We start from the raw sequence: 6,625 nt of genomic DNA, 5'->3' as shown, positions 1-6,625 counted from the left end.
TTTCTTCGTGAAACCCTAGCATCTCGGAGTCACCGAACTGCATCTCAGTCTGATTGAAATTGTATGTTTAGACTCTATTAGTGTTTTGGTGTCGCCGACTTTGTCAAGTCAGTACCTCCGAAATGCTTTCTGCAGAAAACTAAAGTTAAGTTTTTGTCTCAATTTTTGGAAAAACAAGTTGTATTTTGTGATTCTCATCTACTCTATCCACACCTATCTATTCATAGGGTGAGTTGCAACAATGTCAGGAGCCAGTGACACTCAGAAAAGTCTGAAGAGCAAGTCAATCTCAGCAAAGGCACTAGTCTCTCTAGTAGCTGTGTTGATGGAAGCAGAAGCACTCTCAGGAACTTGCCTAAGGCAGCTACTAGGCAATGAAAGAAAAGATCTTCTGAAGTGAAGATGAAGACTTTGTGATTGAGGAGGAAGTGACCTCCAAGAAAAAGGTGCTCAAGGAGTATGCTGCTACTGCTACCAAGCCAGGTCTTTCCAAAAAGGTTCCTACAAAGAGGACTCCGGTGCCCAAAGCTAGAGCTTCAACTCAAGAGACAATGCTATTTACACTTAAGCCCAGAGAAGAAGAAGAAGAAGAAGAATAAGAAGCTTCTTCAGGTGGAAAGAAAAGGAAGGAAAGGGTCAGAAAGACCATTGCTAGAGTGATTGGAAGACCATCCATGATGAGGGATGAGGAAGAAGAAGAGGAGGAAGAGCCTACTGCACCTCCTGCCAAGACACAAAAGCTGATGGCAGATGCTATCAAGACTTGGGATGCTGCTTCAAAGCCCAAGTCTACCCCAATCCTACAACTCGAGCTCAAGCACCCAAGTCAACAAGTCCAAAGAGATCAACAAGGGATATATATATATCAGCTGTAGAGAAGAACAAGGCCCAGTGCCTGAGGTTCAGGAAGATGATGAGCCACTAGTGCTCAAGAAATTGAAGCCCGAGATCCTAGATCATAATGATGATCATCCTGTGGCAGCAAACGTGAAGTGGAGAAAGGATCATGGTCTCAGACTATTGGGGCAAACAGATCCATATGCCACAAGGAGATGGACTGTTGTGGACAATCATTTTCATACCAGAAAATAGCAGCACTTCTATGAGACTGTCTTGTTGGACAAGGAGCCCATAGTTTGTGACATGGAATGGGTTGATTGGGAATACATTGATGACAATGAAGACTATTTTCCCCTTGTGCATGAGAGCTTCAGGCTCAATGGAGTTGATAAGTTTGTTGGTCAAAAATTGACAAAGTGGAACGATGAGATGATCATGCAGTTCTACTCCGCTGCCCACTTCTACCGACATGGTAAGATAGTGTGGATGACTCAGGGCACCAGATACCAGTCATCAATCTCTGAGTGGTCCAAGCTGATCAATGATACCAAGGAAGAATAAAATGATTTGATGTGTATGGCTAGACTAGGAAGGATCACAACTCCATGGCTAATATGTACAAGCCCATACCCGATACAACTTTGGAGACACACAAGCTTGGATCTATCTATTATCTGCTTGCTGGCTTGACCGCGGTGAACACCATCTTGAGGCAGACTTTGTTGCCCAAGTCTGGAGATCACATGATGATACATGGTCACTCCATCAACTTGCTTCATTTGTTTGATATCCCACATAAATTTAAAGTCATGATCTTGATTGTTGAGATAGTGAAGAGGACAACAGCCGACCAGAAGAGGTCTTGTGCATATCCCCCTACATCCAGATGTTGATCAACCTCAAGGTTGGAACTGTGACATATCTACTGACAAAGAGCTTCTACCCCTGAGGCTAGACTTTAAGGACAATGAGTTTGTCATGGATGCTTCACATCCTACTTGTGCCGAAACCCAGGAGAAGATTGAGAGAGCTAAGGCTGCAAAAGCAGCAAAGGCAGCAAGTGCCCCAGATGCTTCTACAGTGATTCTCAAGTCCAAGCAAGATCAACTCAGTTATCTAATTGAGGCTACCATGAGGATTGAGATAAGCCTGGCCACCTTGTCTCAGAATCAGGAGAGTATTGAAAGGATCATTGAGACAAAGATGCATGACCTTGATGTTAAGGTCACAGATATTCAAACAATTGTGGAGAAGCTAAGGGATGATGATATGGATAATGATGATAAACCCACGACAGATACATTCCCGAGAGTGCCAAGGACACAAAGATCATCAGCTGTTCTAGTTGCTAGAGCTTCCAGGACTACCATCTCAGCTCCTAAAGCCACTGCCACAATTGCCCCTCAAGTGTCAACTCCTCCAGCGCCACAGACTTCAGCTGAGGCATTTGCAGACGCAATCATCTCAACGACATCTATGCACACCGGAGCGACAAGCCAGAAGACCCCTTCAGGATCTCCCGGAGATCTTGCTTAGAGTGTCGTATATCACTATAACGTTTTCAAACTTTTTGGTAACTTGTTACCAAAGTGGGAGAAAGTGTATAGATCATAGGCTTCAAGAGAGAGTGCCTTTTTGCCTTTTGTTGGTTTTATTTGCCTTGCTACTCTTGCTACTTTGGTTGTTTGGTTGTTTCTTCCTATGCTACAATTTGATGTTATGCTCGTGAGATACTTATGTGATCATGTCTTTGGTCATATTATGATTAATGTGTACTTGCATGATTATATCCTTGAATGTTTGTGAATGATCAATAACTTGTATCCTTGGTGATGATGTTATTTAATTCTTATCATCTTGAGCCCTCCACCAAGATGTATGTGACATGGAAGAGTGACCCATAATCCTAATTGATTGTGCATTTGCATTCAAACGCAAATTTTAAATAATGCACAAATTTAGAGGGAGCTCTTGCTGATACGTCTCCAACGTATCTATAATTTTTGATTGCTCCATGTTATATTATCTACTGTTTGGACATTATTGGGCTTTATTATCCACTTTTATATTATTTTTGGGACTAACCTATTAACCGGAGGCCCAGCCCAAAATTGTTGTTTTTTGCCTGTTTTGGGGTTTCGAAGAAAAGGAATACCAAACGGAGTCCAAACGGAATGAAACCTTCGGGAACGTGATTTTCTCAACAAACAAGACCCGGGAGACATGGACCCTACGTCAAGACAAAAAAGAGGAGGCCGCGAAGTAGGGGGGCGCGCCTACCCCCCAGGCGCGCCCTCCACCCTCATGGGCCCCCTGTTGCTCCACCGACGTACTCCTTCCTCCTATATATACCTACGTACCCCCAAACGATCAGATACGGAGCCAAAAACCTAATTCCACCGCCACAACTTTCTGTATCCACGAGATCCCATCTTGGGGCCTGTTCCGGAGCTCCGCTGGAGGGGACATCGATCACGGAGGGCTCCTACATCAACACCATAGCCCCTCCGATGAAGTGTGAGTAGTTTACCTCAGACCTACGGGTCCATAGTTATTAGCTAGATGGCTTCTTATCTCTTTTTGGATCTCAATACAATGTTCTCGCCCTCTCTTGTGGAGAACTATTCGATGTAATCTTCTTTTTGCAGTGTGTTTGTTGAGACCGATGAATTGTGGGTTTATGATCAAGTCTATCTATGAACAATATTTGAATCTTCTCTGAATTATTTTATGTATGAGTGGTTATCTTTTCAAGTATCTTCGAATTATCAGTTTGGTTTGGCCTACTAGATTGATCTTTCTTGCAATGGGAGAAGTGCTTAGCTTTGGGTTCAATCTTGCGGTGTCCGTTCCCAGTGACAGTAGGGGCAGCAAGGCACGTATTGTATTGTCGCCATCAAGGATAACAAGATGGGGTTTTCATCATATTGCATTAGTTTATCCCTCTACATCATGTCATCTTGCTTAAGGCGTTACTCTGTTTTTAACTTAATACTCTAGATGCATGCTGGATAACGGTCGATGAGTGGAGTAATAGTAGTAGATGCACGCAGGAGTAGGTCTACTTGTCTCGGACGTGATGCCTATATACATGATCATGCCTAGATATTCTCATAACTATGCTCAATTATGTCAATTGCTCAACAGTAATTTGTTCACCCACCGTAGAATACCTATGCTCTCGAGAGAAGCCACTAGTGAAACCTATGGCCCCGGGCCTATCTTTATCATATTAATCACCTACTACTTAGTTATTTCCTTTGCTCTTTACTTTTCCTTTATTTTACTTTGCATCTTTATCACAAAAATACCAAAAATATTATCTTATCATATCCATCAGATCTCACTCTCGTAAGTGGCCGTGTAGGGATTGACAACCCCTATTCGCGTTGGTTGTGAGGATTTATTTGTTTTGTGCAGGTACGAGGGACTAGCGCGTAACCTCCTACTGGATTGATAACTTGGTTCTCAAAAACTGAGGGAAATACTTACGCTACTTTACTACATCATCCCTTCCTCTTCGGGGAAAACCAACGCAGTGCTCAAGAGGTAGCAAGAAGGATTTCTGGCGCCGTAGCGGGGGAGGCCTACGCAAAAGTCAACATACCAAGTACCCATCACATACCCTTATCTCCCGCATTACATTATTTGCCATTTGCCTCTCGTTTTCCTCTCCCCCACTTCACCTTTGCCGTTTTATTCGCCCTCTCTCTCTATCCTCCATCTCTTTCTCTTTTTTTGCCTCTTTTCGCCCGCTTGCTTTTTGCTTGCTTGTGTGTTAGTTTGCTTGCTTGTCACGATGGATCAAGATAATACTAAATTATGTGACTTCACCAATCCCAACAACAATGATTTTATTAGCACTCTGATTGCTCCTCTTACCGATGGTGAATCTTCTGAAATTAATACTGCTTTGCTGAATCTTTTTATGAAAGATCCTAGTGAAGATGCCGCTACCCATCTAAATAGCTTCGTTGATTTGCGTGATATGCAAAAGAAGAAATACGTGGATAATGATATTGTTAAATTGAAGCTATTTCCTTTTTCACTTAGAGATCGTGCTAAAGCTTGGTTTTCGTCTTTGCCTAAAAATAGTATTGATTCATGGAATAAGTGCAAAAATGCTTTTATCTCTAAGTATTTTCCTCCCGCTAAGATCATCTCTCTTAGAAACGATATTATGAATTTTAAGCAACTTGATCATGAACATGTTGCACAAGCTTGGGAGAGAATGAAACTAATGATACCTAATTGCCCTACTCATGGTTTGAATTTGTGGATGATTATACAAAATTTTATGCCGGATTGAATTTTGCTTCTAGAAATCTTTTATATTCGGCCGCGGGAGGCACTTTTATGGAAATCGCTTTAGGAGAAGCTACTAAACTCCTAGATAATATTATGGTTAATTATTCTCAATGGCATACTGAAAGATCTACTAATAAAAAGGTGCATGCGATAGAAGAAATTAATGTTCTGAGTGGAAAGATGGATGAACTTATGAAATTATTTGCTAATAAGAATGTTTCTTATGATCCTAAAGATATTCCCTTGTCTACTTTGATTGAGAATAATAATGAATCTATGGATGTGAATTTTGTTGCTAGGAACAATTTTGGTAACAACGCGTATAGAGGAAATTTTAATCCTAGGCCTTATCCTAGTAATCCCTCTAATAATTATGGTAATTCCTACAACAATTCTTATGGAAATTATAATAAGATGCCCTCTGATTTTGAATCTAATATTAAATAATTTATTACTTTGCAAAATAATTTTAATGCTTTGATTGAAGAAAAATTTCTTAAGATTGATGAGTTGGCTAGGAACGTTGATAGAATTTCTCTTGTTGTTGATTATTTGAAATTTAGATCTATTCCACCTAAGCATGATATCAATGAGTCTCTCAAAGCCATGAGAATTTCCATTGATGAGTGCAAATAAAGAACCGCTAGGATGCGTGCTAAGAAAGATGCCTTTATAAGAGCGTGTTCTTCTAGTTGCTATGAAAATAAAGATGAAGATCTAAAAGTTATTGATGTGTCCCCTATTAAATCTTTGTTTTGTAATATGAGTCTTGATAATGATGGGACTGAATATTATCCACCTTTACCTAGAAGGCGTTCCAAGAATTCGGAATTTTTTGATCTTGATGCTAAAATTGATAAAAGTGGGATTGAAGAAATTAAAACCCTAGATGTTGCTAAACCCACTATTATGGATTTCAAGGATTTTAACTATGAAAATTGCTCTTTGATTGATTGTATTTCCTTGTTACAATCCATGCTAAATTCTCCTCATGCTTATAGTCAAAATAAAGCGTTTACTAAACATATCGTTGATGCCTTGATGCAATCTTATGAAGAAAAACTTGAATTGGAAGTTTCTATCCCCAGAAAGCTTTATGATGAGTGGGAACCAACTATTAAAATTAAAATTAAAGATCATGAATGCTATGCTTTATGTGATTTGGGTGCTAGTGTTTCCACGATTCTGAAGACTTTGTGTGATTTGTTAGGTTTCCGTGATTTTGAAGATTGCTCTTTAAACTTGCACCTTGCAGATTCCACTATTAAGAAACCTATGGGAAGAATTAATGATGTTCTTATTGTTGCAAATAGGAATTATGTGCCCGTAGATTTTATTGTTCTTGACATAGATTGCAATCCTTCATGTCCTATTATTCTCGGTAGACCTTTCCTTAGAACGATTGGTGCAATTATTGATATGAAGAAAGGAAATATTAGATTCCAATTTCCATTAAGGAAAGGCATGGAACACTTTC

The sequence above is a fragment of the Triticum urartu genome, chromosome 6A (genome assembly GCF_056163025.1).
Source record: "Triticum urartu cultivar PI428250 chromosome 6A, HENAU_Tu73, whole genome shotgun sequence".
Taxonomy (NCBI): domain Eukaryota; kingdom Viridiplantae; phylum Streptophyta; class Magnoliopsida; order Poales; family Poaceae; genus Triticum; species Triticum urartu.
This window is presented reverse-complemented; position numbering follows the sequence as displayed.